Source organism: Bemisia tabaci, chromosome 4, assembly GCF_918797505.1.
Source record: "Bemisia tabaci chromosome 4, PGI_BMITA_v3".
Taxonomy (NCBI): Eukaryota; Metazoa; Arthropoda; class Insecta; order Hemiptera; family Aleyrodidae; genus Bemisia; species Bemisia tabaci.
This window is the reverse complement of record NC_092796.1, coordinates 2,231,912-2,252,199: the sequence shown is the minus strand read 5'-3', so window position 1 is coordinate 2,252,199 and position 20,288 is coordinate 2,231,912. Positions and strand designations below refer to the sequence as shown.

General features: G+C 41.2%; 1 protein-coding gene across 10 annotated transcripts in view; it reads left to right on the top strand.

Annotated features, from left to right (window-relative positions):
• bru1 (bruno 1) overlaps window positions 1-20,288 on the top strand; it is a 554,208-nt gene that overhangs the window by 247,479 nt on the left and 286,441 nt on the right. The gene's annotated exons all lie outside the window — the stretch shown is intronic.

The window sequence follows — 20,288 nt, the reverse complement described above, 5'->3', positions numbered from 1 at the left end:
AGAGTCTAGCCTTATCGTGGAGCTCCGGCAAGCATACGGAGGTGAGGTTGAGTGCGCCCGAGATCAGATCATCCCGGGCTAAGACGAAAAATGATATTAATACCGTAAAACGGGAGCGTCTCTCTCGAATTGCTCCTTCATTTTTTATGACGCAACCGTGAGATGCGCGACCGGAACAGGGGCGCGAGGAATCTCGTCGCGACGCGTCAAGTCAATCAAGACGTCTATTATTCATTTTACGGCTCGCGCAGTTGTCAGGATGTGATGCGGAAAAACTATATCGTTCCGCTTACCGCTTCCCACGTGTGAGCCGCAGTGTATCATCTCCTGAGGAGCTTGGCTTCTTGTGGTGCAGGGGAAGTCTCAGCACAGAGAAAAGAAGTTTGGTCCCTAACGTACCGTCCGACCGTAATAGCGAAAAGAGCAGTAAGCGCAAAAATGAAGGTTTGATAAAACGGGCCCATGCAGAAGCGTCTGACCGGAAAATTTTATTAAAAGAAGTCCCCACTTTTTGTCTAATTGCCACTAGCCTTCGAAAGGCTCTTAGAAATTGTTCGGATCATTAAAAATCGACAGATTTTATTTCAATTACATAAAAAGGGTATTATCCATTTTAATGTTAGTGTTAAGGCAAGGCAGCCGTATGTGCTATCTTCTGCATACTTTTGTGGTTGCGTTTTGGACGCACAACAAACACATTTCCAGGATAGAAATTGGCGGAAGAGATCGGCACTTTAATATTGAAAGCACTGTTTTCATCGGCTCTCTGGAGGAATAATGCTACTCACGGCTGCTTTGTCTGAAACAAGGTCATCTTTTGCGCATTTATGGCTTTTTCATGTTTCGTCTTTATAAAGAATAAGACGAATTTTGATGTTTTAGCTATTTCAGTGATTTCATCTAAAAGAGATTGGACGAATTTTGAATGAAATTCGATTTCGAAAATTTGACACTTACTGCTCTCTTCCCTATCACGGCAGTATCGTAGTGCACCCTTTAAGACGTGCTTTTTGGTTCTTGTTACTGTATTTTTGGTTCAGGTATGGTTTGGTTCGTCGAGCCGAGTTTTTTCCACAGCCAAGTCTATGCTTTTAATGTTTTCGTTTGGTTATGTGAATCGAAGTACGGTTAAGTAAACCAAAGTACCGTTACAGGAGCCCCTGAGTAGTTATAAATGAAATCCCGAAGAAGGGCTCCATGAACACCAAAGTAGGTTTTCATATGAGTCGGAGCACGGTTACGTAAATTTAAAGTTACGCATGCGGTTATTTGAACCGTGTAGTATGGCCGGAGCAATCTCGATTTAACCATTCAAGCACTCCTTCATACAATGTCAAAAGAAACACAATCGTGCCTTTGATTTTCTTTTATATCAGCCCCAAAGTTTAAGATACACTCTCGAAGTTGAGGCTGAATTGAGCGCTTTAGCAATCTGAAATATTAATTTCAATGTCTTACTACATTATTCGTGAAAATTTACTGGAGGTTTGGCAGCACCGTTGTCACCTCTACACGCTCTCAACATTTATGTTATTGGATGTGTCCCGTCGCTGTCATTGAAAATGAGAAAAAAATATATTCTCACCAAGTCCATTCGACTTTAGAAGTTGTAAATAATAAGGCGTGAATAGAATAATAGCATAAGAAATGAGGTCCCCAAAGAAGTTTTTCAACTTGTAAGTTGAGGGTGATTTTATGTCTAGGACTGCATCACGCAAAAATAAACAAACTTCTCTTGCTTGGTCCAGTAACAACACATCACTAGCTTAAGGAGCGAAAAGTTCGTACCTAATCGTTTTTGGTCGAATTAAGGTATTCATTTTCTCAATATGTTCTACATATGCTGAAAACGTCAATGGTAATATCCAACGCCAGATTAAGATGCAAAACTTAAATAATTGCGAATTGCATGGGAAGCAACAAGTGTAAGTGAATCTTTGCAGAAAGAAACGAACCCTCAACCAAATTCATTACGAGAATCCAGCGCGAGACTCAGTAATGGAAACAGATTACAACTCAATCTAAAATTATTGAATTTTGAATTTACCTTTCCTATCATTCGATAAGAAATCGTTCTGATGAAATTATACTCAGAATATCCTATCGTTTAATTATTTTTCTCAGCTCTGCCCTGGTTCATTTTTACGTCAATCGCTTCAGTTGATAAGCAGTGTGCACTCCGCCACCCACTCAAGTTTGAAGCTAAATTACAGCTTTTTTTACGATTTGACGTTGCAATAAGGACTGAACTAAACTGAATTGAACTGTAGTCGTTCTACGACTTTCAGTTTAGTTTAGTCTTGCAATCACCCAATGATTCGCCTTCATTTAGGAAGGTAGGCCAAACGGGCACCCTCGAGCTGCAATAGTGGTATCAGAAATTGTGCAGCGGATACGTTACATTTTTCGATCCTCGTTTATATTTAAACACCCAATTGTGACCGAGGAAGGAGCGCGTCGATTGTTGAATGGTAATCGAATACCCTGATCGATAAATATCATTGCTAAGATGGGGACTTAGCGACCAAGGTCATGGATAACGAGTCTTCATTAGACCCACAGGTCATTTGCGGTCTTCGCGTGTTCTGTTTAGTGCACGATTCGGCCGAATCTCCGATGCTCAAACGGCAGTCGCTTCTTCCAAGACGGACTGCTAAAAAGTGAGTCGGTGAATTATATCGATGCAGCAACTAAATCATTCAAGTTGACGCTTACGACTTTTCGCTTGGCGGGAGTGGCAGGTGACAATATTTATGTGACACTCGGAATCAGATGCTCGCTGCCTAATCGCGGGTTATTCCCTCTTTACTGTATTTGCACCATGATACAAAACTGTAGCTTTGTACTTGTTTACAAAATTTGGCGTCATTGTTTGCTATTTGGGACAGGGATCATAAAGTAAATCTTCTGCACTGTGGTTTCTTGTGGTTTCTTTTTGAGTAAGTGTCCATTTTATTTCAATTGTACGTATACACAAAGGAAAAAATACCGTTCCAAGCAACAGCAGTATCTAGCAGGCCGGAATGACAAACCAAAATTTTTGAATTTGCGGGACGTAAGAGGAGGAAAAGGCCTAGTTTAATGAGAAATTATTTATTTCAAATTTTCATACTCTTCCTTTCATAAGGCGCATTTGTGATTTTGTTTTTAAGCCGCCAATAATGATGAAAATGACGCTTTTTAGGGCAACATTAACGTAAAAACGCAATTTCCTCGAACAAGTAAGAAAAAAGAAGGCAATAGAAAAAGGCAAAAGTCTCTGTCTCCCCGACGAATGAATCTAATTCGTTTCAAATGCTGCAAAATTAACCTAAACAATCCAATTTTTTACGAAAAAATAACTGTGCAATTTCTTTCCACAATTTTGCTGATTTCTTGCGTGCGATCGGAAGAAAAATATGTACACTTTTCGTTGGGAATGCGCAAGAGATGACTATTGAATTCTGCAACTGGAAATTTCGTTGAAATGTAGTTAAGTTCATTCGGTAAGGAACCGACAAATTCGACTGAGTTCATCAGAAAGTCAAAAAGCAACCAACCTACATTCAAGTTGCAACTGAGAAAATGAGGTTTGAAGTTGTATTCCTAAATGAACCTTAGCTCTTTTTTTCAAAAACTAATTTCTGTTTTTTGACTTTCAGTTATGACAGGAAAAAGTATACGGCTAATGGAACTTGAAAACATTCTTAACTTAATTTTTCGAAAATGTAGGTTGGCTCCTTTCTGATAAACTCGGTCCAATTCTACCCTGCTAACGGCGTATGAACATTCGAGAGTTGTTTCATTTCCTTCGATAACATGTTCATTTTGGAGGAAGGTTATGAATATTTTCCTTTGATATTTTAAGGAATTTTCAATGGAATTGCAAGCAAAATTATCTGAAAAATTAAAAAAAAATATTCATAAGTTTACTAGGAAATGAAAAAAAAACTCTAAGAAGTGGCCCGAACTTTATTAACAAGGTGGAGAAATAGTGCTGGGTCCACAATATTTCGCGGGGAAAAAGAAAGCCAAGAAGTTCCAAAAATTAAAATTAGAGTCAAAATTAAATTTTTTGAACTCTAAATCTACCAGTGCGAAATACCAGGAAGTATGTGAATGGAAATTTACCAGGAAATGTGTGTCTTATCAAAAAAAAAATTGGCAACGCCTGAAGGCTCATACAGCGTTTTTCCTCAGCACGGCAGAATTGTCGTCAGGTTTTCTGGGTGATAGTGCTTGAGTTGGATGACACAATCCATCAGAAATCACGAACACGGAGACGGTGAAAGTGCGGCTTTGGGGTGGGGGACGTTAATGAAAATATGCCTGTGGTCGTCGCGGCCGAGGCTGGTCTGCAGAGGGATAGGTTGGGGAAGGGGGAGGGGGAGGGGGAGTATTGACCTATGCCCGGTGTTGGCGGCGTCCAGGGCGGCGCTCCGTCGTGTTTGTTTTGCCATTTGGAGTGGCCATTGTGCCGCTGTTTGCTGTTTTCTTACGGAAGCCGTATTTATGCTGCGGGTTCTCGTGTTGCCTCCCAATCGCGGCGCGCGGTTGTCTGTTCTCAACTCCGCATTCTACCCCTCACGCACGCTCAAAAAAAAAGAGGAAAAAATCCAGTAAAATTTCGAATTTTCATGGATAAATTTGTTTACGAAACAGTCCGAGACAATGCTAACAGGAGAATTGCAAGAGGTAAAACGGGAAACAGTGCTAGAACGAAACAATTAAAAACTCCGAGGTTAAACATTTCTAAAACAGCAGCCCGTGACAATGGTGATATCAAAAACATAGGAGAAAAACGGGAAAGAAGGCTAAAAATCACGCATAACAAACCTGAAACGTCTCGGGTTTGTTACGTTTAATTTTTTCCGTTTCCCGTTTTTTTCCTATGTTTTTGATAAAAGCTCCCCGACGTTTCGACTCAAAACTAAGTCATTTTCAGTCGGAAAATAAATTAAAAATATCAAATATCAATTATTATATTTATATTATACATTTTATAATTTTTAATTTATTTTCCAACTTAAAGAGACTCGGTTTTGGGTCGAAACGTCTCGGGTTTTTTCTGTGTTATATTTTAGCCTTGTTTTTCTTCTGTTTTTTCTCGATAGTCATCGATCACAATGAAAAATAATGGATCAGTGGTAGGTTGCTGTACCAATGGAATCGTGTTTTGAAAGTTCAAATTTATGGATTAGAAGATAATATGATGTTTCAGCGCAAAGTTTCTATGACCAATATTATCGGAGATGTATCTAATCGAAAAATATAGCGTATGAAGCTATCCACCGTGGTAGTGATTTTTTCTTCCGAATCTGAGCGACATTTCATCGGCAGGCAGCATGAAGCGGCGCATTCACGTGTAAGCCTCACGACATCGCGCCTTCAATTTTGCCGATACAACACGGACGTCCGTCAAGCACGAATAGTTGTATCTCTGCGCCGTCATTAACGCGCATCCTTCCCTTTGCTCTCTTTCCAAGTTGCGTTGGTTCCCTCAATCCTGTTTTCATAGTGTTGCTCTAAGGGCTACGTGAACAACACAGCCAAATAAAGGAGAGGCGTAGTTGGGCCTCGTTTTTTTAATTTTTCTCCCGAATCTGATCGACACCTCACTAGCAGCACTCATATTTTTTTTTCTTTTTCAAAAAATCAATATTAATAATGTAAATAAGATAGAAATAACTCGGTCACTTGTAAATTCCTTTTATCCTCCCTTCATTCTCCCTGTGTGATGTGTATATTTTTAATCATGTAGGTCACAATAGATCAATAGAAAAAAAAGAGAAAAAAAAAACTTAATCCGCACTAAAAACTCTAAAAACTTAAACCGCACTCCTCACTAAACTAAACTTAATCTAACTTTCTTATGCTTAAATTCGACCGACGAACAGAATGCTTGAACATACTCGAGCCTTCCAAACAACTTTTGTGTAGATCAATCTTCGCTTTTGGCGAGGGTGAAAGTGTCGCAATGTATAATGTAGATGAACTCATCTTGGCCTGAGTCTCGAGCCAAGTTTCAGAAAACCTTACTCTAAATAATTAGTACAGTCGCTTATCCTAACTTTGCTAATATTTACTCATCCCCCAGATTAAGGCTTTAAGCCCCCGGTAAACAGTGAAATTTAACTTTGCATGGCTAAATTTAACCATGAGCCGTTATGGTGAGTTATACGGATTATTCCAGAATATCCCGTCGTTGTGCGTTACCTGGCGCTCACATACCTACGTATGGAGGTATTTCTGTCAAACGGAACTATGAGCATGACGTAAGCCGTGTTATGCATATATTCTTATGGGTCTCAGGGCTCATGTCTTAATGCACATAGTTTCGTTTGACAGAAAGACGTCCATATTGTCGCTGAAAGCTCAAGAACACATCTCGTTTCTGCTCGACGATGAATCTGCAGGTATGCGTGTCCCGCTTTGCAACGTTGCAGGCTTCATGTTATTCTCTATCTTTTAGATGCACAAATACACAACGATATTTCGTGACAATTTTTTGATTGCTTTCAATTTCTGTGTTAAGTATATTCTTTACAAATTTCAAGGAATATCATTGGTTCTTCTCTTTTGATAGAATAAACTAGGAACGGCGATTTTGAGAGACCGCAGACTAAACAAAATACGCGTTCCTGCCGCTGGTTAACCATCGATATCTTAATTGAATCACGCAAGTTCCTAATTGTATTTTTATTAGAACTTTTAGTTTCCATTTTAACTGAAAATTCCTACTGATTTTTTTTCACCTCTTTTTCGAAGGAAAAAATGCATTTTTTTAAAACGGCTGAAAACATACTTGAAACAGATTGATCGTAGCCTCCGCGCTTATTTTGTTCCGTTAGGTCAGACTTTCTTATATATCCTGTTGGGCAAGTCTCATTACCGACGGCTGAGAGAATAGCGAGCGCCCATGGATGGTTTTTTTTTTTTTTGTCACACTAGGTGGTTTTAAAATTTTCAAGAAGTTGAAAAGTTTTATCACGGACTATGAACAACATTTTACAATTAAAAACAGCTACTTCCGGCTTAATTTTTGAACAACTTATATGCCCTTATAGTTAGTTTCTCCATGCAGATAGGCGCTTTTATAAGCTTTTAAGCGCTTGGATAAGCCAAACCTAGTATTTTATCATTGCTAAATGCTAAGTGTAGTTTAATTCTGTGTTTTTTGGAGTGTATCATAGACATTTATGATCTGCTTAACATGATTATACCCATGAAAAAATCTCTCAGTAGTCTGTGCATATTGCGCGCAGTAGACTCATTTGACATTTACAGCACGAGGATAACTAACTTTTATTTCGCATTTTACGTGTGATTAAAGCGGTGAACTGACATTAGGTGTATCAACATCCTAAAGTGAAAAATAAAGCCAAAATTCACGCATCAAGACAATAATGATTTCAACCATCAATAATTTTAACTACTCTCCAGACCGATTTTGATGCCAGCCAAAAGTGTACCTAGACCAGTCAGAGTTATGGTTAGTTCAACTAAGAATTTGACTAACTTAACCGGACCGCTGGTTTATGTAACTACATTTCTGGCAGGCGGTATTATCTACCAGGAACATGGTTGTTCCATGCATTGTTTTCGTAACTAATAACTATGAGCGTGCTTTTAATTCAAGATAGTCAAAGTGTACCTAAAACCAAATTGGTCCAGCAAGAGGATACACGGTGGGCGACAGCCTAGAAATGAAAAATTTTGAGACCAACGTGGCAACAGGGCGTCGCGAGTCTATTTGCACGGGGAGCGCCTGCCTTGTTTACTTTTCAATTGGCCTCCGGGTTTGGTGCCATTGGCGTCGCGGTGTCCTCGCCTCCAGCTTTGTCATTTTTAAAGTTAATTACCCCAACCCTCAATCGCAATCTCATTCAAAAAGGCAACCTTGCATTCTCTGCATCCGCGTCCGACAGTTTAACTCGTGTGATTAGAGGCGACGTGCCGAATGGCTAATACGGTCCACTCCCCCCCAATCCTCCTCCGGTTGGTCCAGCATGGACGCAGCAACTAGGTGGACGTAGTAGGAGAGAAAAAGGGCTTACTGTCAACATGCTCAAACTATAATTGGTCGGATTTATGGTTCTACTGTGAATGAGCAATTGAATTTTGCTCGGAACCGGCCGTAGCTGTCATTAACTGACGTGATAGATCAAAATTTCCAACGTACATGCTCAAAGATAAGGAGAACGATGCTAATGCTAATATATGTCTGAGTGCTTGAAATGTTCGGCAGGGACAAATACTCTGCAGTGAGATTGACTAAATTTTCGTTTACTCTCTCGGTGTTTATCTTAAATTTTGAGTATCGGGCGGAAACTCTAAGATAGTAGTGATTTCAATGAGCTATTGTTGAAGTTTTATAATAATTTTATCAAAATGAGAAATTAAAAACGTTGTTTGTGGTATTCCCGAGTCTTGACACTGTCAGAGTGCTTGAGAACATGACATGCATTGCATCCACAGATATGACAATATGTGCATACATTGTACAGTGCATAAATACAAAGAACTTGGCTCCACTTCTGAGATTGGCTGGAAGCTCTCCGTGCTCGGTCTAATCATTAGTGAAGCAAAGCCCTTTAGAATCAGACTTGCGACCAACTTGACGGTCAAATAACATTAACTGGGTAAATACTACCCGACTGCCGCGTTAAATTACTAGCGAAAGAAGCTAACCCATTATGATATAGAAAGAGAACTTCTCATAGTTTAGCTTGGCAACTGTCTTAGCCTCAAGTCTCTGTATTCTCGGAAGATAGTAAGCCCTTATCCCGTTGTTTTTGTTATTTTTCAAAACAGTCTCAGACGCGCGTGGTTTATCCGTGCCAGGTTCATTGTGACCCTTTCGGCTGTGTTAAGGAAAAACGGCATATGAATTTTCGAATGCCGGCATATCCCCCTCAGTAATAACGTACGAATCTCACGAAAACTTGTTAATTATTATTTTTATTTAATTTTTTATGGAATTTTATGCGAAATGAACCTCATTGTATCTAAACATTGTGGGTATATTATACCTGACGAGGCCCCATTACGTCTCTCCCATTTCCAGCTGGGTTGCTTACATAGCTTTTGAAGCACCACTTCAAATAAGACAAACGTAAACAAATTCAATATGGAAACAGAGCGAAGAAAAGGATGCGTGTCGATCACGGCGCAGAGATACAACTATTCGTGCTTGATGGATGTCCGTGTTGCATCTGCAAAATTGAAGGCGCGATGGCGCGAGGCTTGAACTCTCGTCGTATCTAAAAATTGTGGGTAAATTATACCTAACAAGGCCTCATTACGTCTTCCTTATGCCCCGCTGGGTTGCTTACGTAGCCTTTGAAGCACCACTTCAAATAAGACAGACGTAAACAAACTCAATATGGAAATAGAGCGAAGAAAAGGTCGATCACGGCGCAGAGATACAACTATTCGTGCTTGATGGATGACCGTGTTGCATCTGCAAAATTGAAGGCGCGATGGCGCGAGGCGTGAACTCTTAATGCTCCGCTCTATGCTACTAGTCCCACAGATTTGAGAGGAAAGTTAAAAAAACGAGGCCTGATTACGTCTCTCCTTTCTCCAGCTGTGTTCACCCTTGGTTTTCCCCATTTTTTCAATTTGACTTCTGGTTTTTAAGGATGTATTTAAGGCCTACAAATACCAGGAGGCCAGGCAGAGGGGTATCTTTAAAGTTCGCATGGACAGTGGCTCTATACAGTCCGCAGGGCTTGGGCATACAAATGGTTAAGCTAGTAGGGAAGTTTAAATTTAAGGAAACAACAAAAAATGATTTCTCAACCATGAGTTCAATTTAAAATTCCTCAACGCGTCTACCTTAACCGGCGTGAAATTTTGATGAGAAAGCACGTGTGTCTGCATGTTTCAACCCTGTCGCGTGGTTCACTCACTCCTGGGACGAAATCGGAAACAGAATTTGGCTGCGAGAGAGAATAGGTCGGCCCTCGCTGAATAATTCTCAACGGTAGGCTTTGTTACCTCAAATGAACCGTAGCTCGTTAAAAATGCGTCGTGGTATGTTGTTTTAAGTCGTTCAGTCATGTTTAAAGAGTTTGCCCCCCCCCCCCCTTGACCGCACCATAGCGCTGCACCGGCAGAGTTCGTAATGCAAGTGACCCTTTACTTTCAATGAATGAATAGTTTACTTTTGTAAGGGTAATGAATAACCGTTGCTAGCATATCGCCGAAAAAGTTCTATTAGTTTCTTGTTGGATGACAGTGGAAAACATTGATACGAGCTTTGGCAACCTGGTGATGGGGACTTTTCTAAACACAGTGTTCTCGTGTCGTTGTTAATTTAAGCCCCTCTGCGGTCGCCCAGGTCGCGTAGTTTTGAATACTTTCAGCCTTAAACACGACCTAAAACACACACAGCCTTAAACACATTGTTGACGATTTTGCACCCAGGAAAGTTGCGAGTATTATTATGGACTATATTTTGCAAAACGAAGACAACGCAACTTACGTCGTAAAGTGCGTTGACACCGTTCGTAAGGCTTACGACGGTGTCTGCATAGGGAAACCAATGGGAGTACGATGGTTCAATGGTGCAGAATCTTCCAAGCTTCCACGTTTTCACACGCCCGTCCGACAACCGGTTGTCCACATTTTTCTCATTAGTTTTCCACAAAATTCAGGAGTGAGGACCTTTTCCCCCTTCTTTCCTTTGATTTTTGACTTTTGACCCTTTAAAGTTTTCCAACCTTCCATATTTGTAAGGGCTTTTCCACATTTTCACACGAGCGGGTGGGTGTGTGATTGAGCTTTTTCGGCACCCCTGCGATGTTTCTAAAATGAGCGAGAATTAGGAGTTTCCTAATGCAAAATGTCGTACATTTTAAACGATTGTCTTTGACAAGTACCGAGAAGAAGTCAGCATCAGCAAAAAATTGAATTTGCATCTAATACTAACACTAATATATCGTAATGATACATAGATATGATTCTGCAATTGTTTTATCTTCATCCAGCGATGCGATTTTAAAATGTGTCTTTCCAACCCCGGATCAAACCAATTGCTCATCAACTCTTTGGTCGTGAGTCATCGTCAGGCAAATCTGAGCATTGATTTTCCAACGTAACTTTTACACCACTACTTTCACAGATATCAATGCGGGATCTCTGAAATGCACCGTATCTAGTTGTTCTTTCCTCAAACTTTACCTCAAATCAAACACTGAATTTCGAGATTCAAACTCGTGGCTTCACCGTCCCGACGAAAGTAACTCTCTCATTAGCTTATGATACGGATATTATGGAATATTCAGGCGGATGCGCCTGGCTGGGGGAAACGGCATGGTCCATAAATCGTGCCGAAACAAGGATGCAATGCAGGGCCGGTGCCGGAGCATGTAGATCATTAGAAGTGCAGCTTATTAGAATATACGGCCACGATTAATATTCATCAGCTTTCACCCGCAACTATTCACGCTGCGCCCGGCTAATGACTATCCCAACTTGCGCGGCCACGATCACTGGTGAAATGCGGCGCAAAAGTCGAAAATTTCGGGAAATAGAGGATGCCAATGGTGGATTATTCGAGGTGGAATGTACAGAAATGGCCCCCTTCTCTGTATTTAAAATTCGACTGTAGGTCTAAATGCACACTGGAAAAAAACTGCGGCCGTGGAAGCCGTACTTGCTATATAGACATATCGTCCACCTTCCGAGCTCAGGGGTCAAAAATTCTGGGTGTAGCACCCGGAGCTGTCGAAGCTACGGCTCCAGCAATGCCGGAACTTTCGGTCTCTAAGCCCGGAACGGACGGTATGTCTTTATAGCTCGTAACTTTTTTTTGAGTATAGTCGACCGTTGGTAGTGCAGCGGTTGTAGCGCTGGTTCCATGATCAGGAGGTCCACCCTCTACCATACCGTGGTGGAGGTACTACCATAACTCAGGTTGAGGTAACACCGCAACATTTGGGTTAGTAACCTACTTTATTTGGGTGCTACCACAATGAATTGCAAATGCCCAAGTTGGGTTTAAGCCCATACCTATTTCTTTCCTTGCACGTTACCAGTCCTAAATTTTTACACCAGTGTATTTTTCAGATATTCAATGGACCACTAGACAGGGTACGAATTTAATCATTCTAATACATGTTTCTTGACCAAAATTTCACGTAGAACACGATTCGCGCAACAAAAGTTACTGAAACCAACTCCTAACGAAGATATTAACCTTTTTATCTCACATTGGTCACGTGGAATTTGAACTGGCCGCTCGCAAGAAACTCAAAGCTCTACGTGAGTCAAATCGCGCGCTACAATGGTTTCAGCAAGCTTCTTAATCGAGCAATGTTCATTTCCCACCAAGTGTTGTTCAAACTATAAGCAATTTGCTACAGCTGAGCCAAAGCGTCAAGACTGAGGTCGCCAGATTTTTATATCGCAGAGACTGTCATGATAACGTTTAGCGCGCGATGTGAATCACGTAGAGCATTGAGTTTTCATGAGCGGGTGGTTTCAATTCACGAATCAAGAATCATTAAATATCTTCGTAAGGAGTTAATTTCGGTAATTTTCGTTGTGCGTGTCGTGTTTTACGTGAAATTTTGGTTGAGAAACATGTATCAGAATGCTGAAATTTGTACCTTGTCTAGTGGTCCATTGTCAATCATCTATTCCGAGAGGACATTCTAGTTGACGTAACGACCGGTTAGGTTGTTAATCCGTAAACCTAACATTCCGACCGAAGTCATTCCGGCTCTCATCCAGCGAGCGATCTTCCAAATTACATTTTCGTCGATATTTTTAATCATATTACGAGCTTAAACACTTTCGGCGAAAAATGACCTCACATTCTGAAACAATCGTTATTTTTTTCGAATTCTTCTCCACTCTTTATGCGCTTCGTTAAAAATTAACAATGGACACATTCACAGTTCGCCCTGTCAACCATCGCCGGGCATCCCATTTTTCATCCAACACCGTCTGCTGGCTTTGATGCACTCGAGCCTCCCGGCAAAAACACGCAACCGCGCTCCGAACTGAGCCACGCTAAACGTCTAACTCCGTGTTACCCACGGCTCATGCGGAAACGGACCCGCGGGAGAACTCCGATTTCACGGTGAAAGCGCTCATTAAATAGTGAGGGCGTCATGAATAAAAAGTTGAGCTTGAACCGAGGTTATGGCCGAGAACAATCGGAACAGATTTCGGGACAGTCGGGCATTACTATCTCGCAGCCCTCGCTCACGTGAGATTCGCAATTAAATTTGAAAAGGATTAAAAGGTTTCGCTGCCAGCGGAAAAACTCTGACGGCCCAAGAGTCAGATTAGTGTGCACGCTTCATGTCGCATCGCTTCAGCGCCGACATAATTCGTGACAACAAACGGAGGCTGATTTTCGCTGGATTACCAGTCCTGGCTACCTCAGCAGCAAGTCACGCATTTTTTGCAATAACTTCCAATTTAGTGTTCATTAAAGTCCCTTACTTTTCTCCATTGCGTTAAAAAACCATTCAGAATAATGTAGGTGCAGTGTTGAGAGAATAGGAGATCCAAAATGATTTGACTCGACAGAAAATTAAAAATACAAGAGAAAAATGTTCGCAGGTTTTGGAAATTCTAAGTTAGGTTCGTACCTACCTCAAAGTTTGTCGAAATCATGACATTTTTTTCTTCGGTGTAGTTTTTATTTTGTGCAAGAGCAGATCCCAGTTATCCCTCGAAAGGATGTACCGGGATGGGCAAAAGAAACGCTCTATATGCCATAACTTTTTCAATTATTGAGTTAAAACATCCCGGTTTGGGATGTTGTCCAAATCATCATGGGGAATTTTTTTTGTTTTGGGGGGAAGGTCACAACCCTTTGAACTCCTCAGAGGGGCCAGAAAGGGGAGAACTGCCCCAAAATATCAACATTTTTAAAAAGGGACCCCCCTTGTGACACATCAAGTTATGGCGTATCGAGCGTTTTTTGCCCATCCCGATATTTCCCAATTCACTGTAAATTCGTCAAATGCTCCTATTCGTGATGCTATGCTTAGAATATCCGTAAACCTTCCTTAATCACAACGTAAACCACATGGGACCTTTTATGCTGCCGTGCTAAGGAAGAACGCCGTATGAGCCTCAGACATTGCCATATCTTTTTCAATGAAAAACGTATTTACAAGGAAAATTGAGAATATTTTTCTTCCAAATGTTCAGAAGATTTTCTTTTCAATTGAATCTAAAATATCTGAAAATTGCAAGAGAAAAGATCTTCAAAAGTACAACTTTTGTCCATGGCAACGCTTGAAAGTTCATACGGCGTTTTTCCTTAGCACGGCAGTATGGAAAGGAGCAGTTTAAAGGACGTCTGTGAATACTTCTGCCGTGCTAAGCAAGAACGCCGTCATCCATCAAGCTTTTCCCTTGTTTTGTGGAACTTAATACTTTATAAAATAAGAACTGTTTTACCCGCACGCACCTCAAATTTTCAGGTTCTTGATGGTATTTGCAAAAAAATTCTTTAGAAACATTGTTCCGAGGTGCACACATGTTTTTGCTATGATACATCGTTTCCAAAAACTTTAAACTAGCGTTTACGGCGTTTTTGCGTTGCACGGCAGACTTGCCCTCAGGACGGTGGAGCCGCGAATCTGAGAAAAGAACGACAGGTAGGCATCTGGCGACTCGGGCGAGGTTCGGTGGCTTGGTGCGCGGCGGCGGCACAGGGCCAACTCCTCGGAAAATCCAGCATATCATGGCGATGACGCGGCTCGGCGGACTGTATTTTATGTTACCCCTTATTAAATACAGGTGCTCCCCCGCCTCCCCGCCCCCGCCCCCGCTCTCGCAGATGTACGTTACATCCGCACTCGCTCGATATTCACTGTCAGTGTTCATTATCGTAATAGGCCGATTAAAGCCCCCGCACCGGGGCCCGCTCCCGCTAATTGACCCGGACCCGGGGAAGTTAACATTTCATAACGTCGCTCGTCCACGTTTCAAGTTCCGTAAATATCGACCCAGGCGTCGTCCGTTATTGAATTTTCTCCGCCGTGTCACCGCACCCTTGCGTTCCTTGTCGCGCCTCGCACTCCCGCGTCCGCCGTGGATTCCCCGTGAACCGTGGTCAGGGTTCCGCACGTCCGCGCGGCATTGTGCTGAGATGAATCTCCGCTGACCCCTCGGTGACAAAGTAGAAACTTTTACTTTTGGGAGTCCAACATTCAACCGTCAACCTATGTAATGCCGTGAAATTTCCTGTAAAACATCGTAAGGATAAACTCGCTGAAGTTTATTTGGACCACTTTTAGCAGAAAGGAACCAAGCCACATCAGCTATTGTCAAATTTAACTGGGCAATTTAATGTTTTACATAAATTACAGTTGTGCGGATTTTGTGCAAATTTCAGTGAATTATCTGCTTACATATAAAGCAAATTCTTTAACATTTTCAAAGGAATCCGCACAACTGTATTTATGTAAAAAATTAAATTTCCCAATTAAATTTGGCAATAGCTGATGTGACTTGGTTCCTTTCTGCTTAACGGGGTCCATTTCAGAATGCCACTTAGTTTCCTAGCTTACAGGAAAGTAAAACAAGAGTCGAGGGAGAGTAGATCAAGCAGCGTATGTTGTAGTTACGTTGATTCTGAAAAAAGTGGCCCGACTCAGTAAATTATGACAAAAAATTTTTCAATGCAACATTGAGATGCAGTTAGCCTGATTTGGCTGAATATTTTCAATTTCACGTCATGAAAGGACGCAAGTTCGCCAAAATGGATCAAAATTAAAAGAAAAATGTCGGTCTCCTGTAATGTGGTTCTGGCGCTTGCTCTATGATCGGGAGGTCCCGGTCTGGATTCCCGGCCAGGTGACGCGACTTTGATGGTCTGAAACAATGGTTATCTGGGGCTGGCTTGATAAGGGATGGTGGGGGGGATGGCAAGGTACACTCTACTATAAGTATGGACAAATGGAATTTTAGAAAGTCGTCGAAACGCGTAGATTTGACAGCGTCCAATGGTACGACTGCGACGTCATATTGAAAACTTACATCTTTCTGTTCTGAGAAAAGGGTCTCGTTAATTCCGTGTTATTTTTTCGTGTTCTTAGTTAAGTTTTTTCGTTATTTTGAGTTCTATCAATTTTTTAAATTCATCTGATAGCTTATTGAAGCTACGAGATCTGCCGGAACCTCATTTTGAACTACGCGGCAAAGACGGTGCGACTTGCGACGTCACTCGACGGCCTATATTCTAAGCGCTGCCACTTCGGCACCCCGTTTGTATATACCTGTAGTAGAGTGTACCTTTGGGGGATGGGCATTCAGGGACGATGAAGCGCAAGATTACCCTTTTGGGATATTATTTTGAGCATTGGCAATTTATTGAAGAATATAGTGGGACTTTATGCATCGAACGCTCGTGCGATAACTGGAGCACAGTATCCAAAGAAAACTAGGGAAAATCCAAAACACTCTCTGCGACGACACGGTTTTCCGATACCACGGATCCCAGCGAACGGAGAATGATGAAACTCGTGAAACAACCTCGGAGAGCAGCACTTACGAGTCTTTCGTGACAGTACTTTGGCAGTAACTTTGATTTCGATGTCATCGTCTTGCAATTTTTTTTCGTTCGGAGCTTTTCCCGGATTTTTCTCGCACCTCCTAAAGGAAAAAAGTTTCTCGCCATCCGGTACGGTTCCCTCATCTCGCCCCCCCCCCCCGTCCCCCTTCGTGTATCCCCACACATCCTCCTCCGAGACGTGACACTCGTGTAACTGCTTCATTATTTTGGATGGCTATGCGCCAAACTATATGTGGATACGTTTCACTTTGGTTCGGGGCTGGATCTCGCTGGTCTCCGGTTGCCGTATTTGAGTTATTTCCCCTTTTATTTTCCTGCCCGTGCGAAAAGTCCCCTGATAGCGAGATCAATTTTAGGTGGATTTTCAGCACTGTGCTGCTATGCTGAGGAAAAACGCCATATGAACCCTCAGGCGTTGCCTATTTACTTTGATAACACGCGAATTTCCTGGTTAACTTATGAATATCTCTCTTCCAATTTTTCAGATATTTTTATTCGCAACTTCTCTTAAAGATCCTGAAAATATCAAGGAAAATTTTACAATTTTTTAGTTTGAAAAAAAGTTTCCGACACGTTTCAATGTAGATTTTACAACAACAAAAAATGCTAATTTAACTCCCAGTGGTAAATGTAGCTTTCCACTATTCTGCCGTGCTAAGGAAGAACGCCGTATAAACATTCAAGAGTTGCCAAATTTCTGTCGATTGAACATGTATTTTTGAGTAAAGTTATGAATATTTTTCTTCGAAATTATCAAATATTTTAGATTAAAATATGAACAAAATTGTCTGAAAATTAGAAGAAAAATAGTTACATTTTTTCCAATAAATTAATATTTTATCAAATAAAATTTGGCAACGCCTGAAGGCTCATACGGCATTTCTCCTTAGTATGACAATTATAATGTACATTTGAAAAATGTCTGACATGTTATTAACAATTGAATTGTTAAATCAGCAATCCATTTTTTTCGTGTTCTGCAGCTCATCCTCGATTGTCTACTGCCCTTTTCGAATTTTTCGGGAATCATCTGGATCTTTTACCTCAAAGGGGTCGCGAGAGGAAAGTCGGGATGAGGGTGGCTGAACCGGATCCGCGTCGCGGAGGGCGGAAGAACATGACAAAAGCACCTGGGAGGCAGGAAGCGGAGCATGTACACATGTCGTACAAAGGCTTTCGATGTAGAAGAGGCACTTTAATAAAGCGAGGAGCAAGTGCAGCGTCTTATTTATAAGGAGTCACGGTCGGGCCCGCGTCTCATTCGCTCTATCAGTGTGATGAAATTCTTTCATCCGACTCAAAGCAGTCGTATTTACGTCCGCCCGGCCCCGGCCCCGGCTCCCGGATCAAAATGAACTCCCGAGCTCTGCATCCGCTCAGGGGGCGAAAGCCCCCGTCCTTTCCGGGTGTCCTGACAGGTCTCCTCCGCGCGTCCCAGTTCAATTTCCGTAAACAATACGGGTCCTCATCACCAGTGCTATGTCGTCCTAAGGAAAAGTGTCCTAAGTCCATTTGAGTGTTTGCACACTTCTGAGAAAATACGGATTTTTATTTAAAAAAAAAACTTTTGAACATTTTCCTCGGGATTTTTCAGAGAGTTTCATTTGCAGTGTAATCCAACGTATCTGAAAATTTCAAGGAAGAAGTTTTTTACATATTTTAAAAAATAATGTTAAATTTTGCAACATGCGAATGCTCATGCGGCGTGCCAATATGGGCAAAGTTGTCCTGCTGAGAAAGAGCACTGTATATCTGGGCAAAATAGGTAATTACTGTTTGTCGTTAGGTACACATGATGGAATAAGCAACGTGTTGAACATTTCAAGGAATAAGTTTCATTTTTCTTAAAAATTAATGGTAAATTGGGATAAATTTTGCAACATGCGAATGCTCATACGTGGTTTTTCCGTTGTAGTCAAGGGCAGTACTTTCCTGCTGGGAAAGAGGACTGTATATCTGGGGATAATCGGTAATTACCGTTTGTCGTTAGGTATACGTGATGGAATAAGCAACGTGTTGAACATTTTCCTTGGGAATTTTTAGAGAATTTTATTTGCAGTGTAATCCAATCTATCTGAAAATTTCAAGGAAGAAGTTTCATGAATTCTCTTGAAAATTAATGTTACTTTGGGATACATATTGCAACATGCGAATGCTCAATGCTCATATGGTGTAAAACTACAAAAACCCTCAAAAACATTTTTCGGGCAAAAAATCCGGTCGAGGAAATTGACGTGTCACTTCCTTTTAATCAAGTATAAGATAGGCAAAAACCTTTGATGAATTCCCAAGGTCCACTAAGACTAATAATCATCAAAAAGTCCCAAAAACTTACTCGAAAGGAAAAAAATAAAATGAAAAATAAATCCCTTGCCAAAAATAAATAAAAAACCGATTTTGAGATAAATCCCTCGAATGAACTCGAATGTATCGGTAGCAAGTAAAATGTGATCGACTGATTGCATTGCTCTTTCTAGTCTTGAATCTGGATTTTCCGCCCAAAACAAATCGTCCGTAGAAATTCAACTTCAACTACAATGCCCGTTTGTCTTCTTTATCTATCAATTGGAACTGTGTGCATTATGACGTGAGCCCTGTTATGTACGTATTCTCATGAAATTCGTGGCTCTTGTCTTAATGTACATAGTTTTGTTTGGCAGAAGTACGTACAATTTCAATTATCATCCCGCTAGAAATACCCCTGCCGTGCCCTGTTTTTGGTCACCTTATGGCGGTCGGCATGTTACAAGCAGTGAGAAACTGTAGGGGCCAATGACCTATATATACATGAGTGTGGAACTTGGTCAGTATGTCATTGTTTTAACAATGCGAAATTCCCGCGATCAACAGCGATTGTCTTCAAGGGTCAATGACCCACCAGTGTGGAACTTGGTCAGTGTGCCATTGTGTCAGCATCAACGCCAATCATTTTGAAGGGTCAATGACCTATGACCTACCAATGTATACATTTGTAACTCGGTCAGGGAGGCGTTTGGCTGGTGGTACAACCACTTCAGGGTTGCCAAGTTGGGTGATAAAATTGTATAATTTAAATTGGGAATGTGCTGCTTTTTCAGCAGTATCTGCCAACTATGAGCCACTTTCATCGGAACGAAACTGATAGCGAATGATCTTATTCGGTGTTATTTGGAAGTGAGTCACTGTGTCACGAGGTGAATCCCTACTTTTAAGAGTGAATGACCTCATCGTAGTTTGTATACTATTAAAGGCCATTAAAGGTGAACTTGTCTGTCAATGATAGAAAACTACAAAAACCATCAGAAACATTTTTCGGGCAAAAAATGTCACAATGTCAAATTTCAATGTCAAAAATGTCAAAATTTGTCACTTCCTTTTAATCAAGTATAGTAAGAGTGTCGGCCACCCGTTTGTTATCGGGACTTTAGTAGGACGTCATTTTCCTCGACCGGGGGTGGCTACCGCCACTCTTGATTTCCTCAGTAGTTAAGGGCAGCACTAGTACTGTCCTGCTTAGAAAGAGGACTGTATATCTCGGGGAAATAGGTAATTACCGTTTGTCGTTATGCGTGATAGAATGAGGAACGTGCAAGTTGGGGGTATAACTTTGCACCTGTTTAGAAGGGTGATGCTGAATTATTTAATCCAGAGAGCACTGAAGAATTCCTAACATTGACTTTTGAGATAATTTCAAAGTTAGAAGCTGATAAATTGAGAATTTGAGAGAAAACGCAAGCGCTGTGAATTTTCTCAACATATGAGAGCGCCAGTCGGCAGAAAT